Here is a 2,500-nt window from a genome sequence, read left to right as displayed (position 1 = left end):
CTTCTTCGCATCCTGCATTATTGCTTTATCAATTAGTAGTTGCTCTTTAGTACCTCTCGAGCCTTTCCGGCACTCCTTTTGTTCATCAGGAAAAACACCATTACTCTCTAGATGTTCATAAATTTTCCCCGCAAATATTCCAGTCAACAGTTTCCACATTAATGGAAAACATGTAATTAGTCTATAATTATTGGCATCTGTTCCTTTTGCAGGATCTTTCCTAATCAGTGTTGTTCTTCCCTTTACAAGCCAATCGGGGACATTTCCGACTCTACAACCCTTTGCAGAGCAGCAGCTATAGGTGGATAATGGCATGGAAACTGTTTAAACCAGAAGCCCATCACTCCATCTGGACCAGGTGCCTTCCAGTTTGTCATCCTTCGTATGCCAGCTTTAACGTCATCGATGGTTATCTCAACGTTCTTCATCTGCTGCATTTCTGATAGCCTTTCTCTGACCTCTCCCAACCAGCTAGCCTTCTCATTATATCGCCCTTCGACAGACCAAATCCCACTCCAGAACTTCCTTGCATCTTTTGCATTTGGAGTGTTGTTATTTCCCGCCTGTTTACTACCATTTAATTCTTTATACAGCTGAGACTGATTGTTCCGGAAAAGGTTGTTCTGCCGAAATGCAACACTTTTTCCAACAAAGTTCCTAATTTTCATACCATCAGTGTGGACCTTCTCTTTCAACATTGTTAGAACGTTCATCGTTCCCTTTTCCAGCAATCTATACCTCCTTTCAAGCTCGTCCTTGGCTTTCTGTCCTAGTTTAACTTCTTTTCTTATTTCTTCGATTCTAACAATGTCTTTCTGCCACCGTTTAATACTTTTGTCCAGCCGCCTCTGCCAGTGTGGCCTTCTATCCTTCATGTCTCCCTTTTTCTTCTGTAATAAGCCAAGACGATTCGCAATAACGTATGACGCTGAATTTAGAAACCTGTTAAGTTCCGTAATTGATATGTTCTTTCTTATGATGTTGTAAATTACTCCTTGAATTATTTTTACCTCGTTTTTCACCTTCCGCCTATCACTACTCTTCATACTGGGAAGCTCTATTATATGGTCTCTAAGAAGAACCTCTCTTAACTTCTGAAGTACTTCTTTTTCTACAGAAGTCAAAGTTCGAACTTCATCGCCACTTCTCCATACGTCTGCTCCTTTCACTGGCTCCATTGTCTCACTATCAATGATCTCATCTGCCTTAGATTCTTCAAACTCTTTCTCATTACTTCGCCTAACCATAGAATTCTATACCTCCCGAACCTGACGGACCCACCCTGTTGACCAGTGGGACACCTACCTGACGTGAGACCATCACAAGATTTTCGAGCCTCATTCACATCGTTATTTTAAATATTTTGATTTGACATTCTCCCATAAATTAGTGAATTTAAAGTTACAACGATATTTTTATCGAGACATTATCTCTAGGAGGGTTTCCTACCAAGGTCAAAGATCCCCTCCCGACCTTCCTCCTCCTCCTCCTCCTCCTCCTCCATAATAATAATAATAATAATAATAATAATAATAATGATAATGATAATAACAATAATAATAATAATGATAATAACAATAATAATAATGATAATGATAATGATAATAATTATAACAACAACAATAATAATAATAACAACTATAATTATAATAATGATAATAATAATACCAATAATAGCAGTAATAATAACAATAATAATAATGATAATAATAGCAATAATAATAATAATAACAATAATAACAATAATAACAACAACAACAATAATAATAGCAATAATAATAATTATAATAATAAGAATAAAAATAATAACAATAATGATAATGATAATAATAGCAATAATAACAATAACAACAATAATAATAATAACAATAATAATGATAACAATAATAATAATAATGATAACAGTAATAATAATGATAATAATAATAACAATAATAATAACAATAATAATAATAAAAGGAGAAACGAAGCAAATACACAGAGCTAGCCAGAGAGTTAAAAGGGATTTGGATGATGAAGAAAGTCCAAATAGTACCGATAATAGTAGGAGCACTAGGAACAATCCTGAAAAACTTTGAAAAAAGAATGTCAGAAATTGGAATCAGAGGAATAACTGCAAAAGTACAATGACTAACGATAATGAAAACGACTGAAATATTAAGGAAAACCCTTGAATACGGAGAATAATACAAGACAATATAACGAATAAGCGTTACAGGGAATGAAGAACACTGAAACTGCATATTTACAAGTTCTACACCCCCCCATCATGCACTCCTCCCATTGTTTCATCACCGCCCCCCCCCAAAAAAAAATGATACCAAAGGGCCGAGAAGGGTCAATAAGGACTGAAAGACCGAGGAGCAAGCGCCAACCAGACCTCGGCTGGACAAGCGCAAAGAGAACTGGGACCTTGGGGAGGTTGAGTGCCACTTAAATTCCAGTATAAACCAATGGCCACTACCAGCGAGAAATCAATGGTAAGCGGCTGTTGCGATGA

General features: G+C 36.1%; 1 long non-coding RNA gene across 1 annotated transcript in view; it reads right to left on the bottom strand.

The window, feature by feature from the left end:
• LOC145249379 (uncharacterized) overlaps positions 1-2,500 on the bottom strand; it is a 37,727-nt gene that overhangs the window by 6,314 nt on the left and 28,913 nt on the right. The gene's annotated exons all lie outside the window — the stretch shown is intronic.

This window comes from Euprymna scolopes, chromosome 28, assembly GCF_053919585.1.
Source record: "Euprymna scolopes isolate OS-2025 chromosome 28, ASM5391958v1, whole genome shotgun sequence".
Taxonomy (NCBI): Eukaryota; Metazoa; Mollusca; class Cephalopoda; order Sepiida; family Sepiolidae; genus Euprymna; species Euprymna scolopes.
The sequence above is the reverse complement of the archived record's forward strand: the minus strand, read 5'-3'. Positions and strand labels throughout refer to the sequence as shown.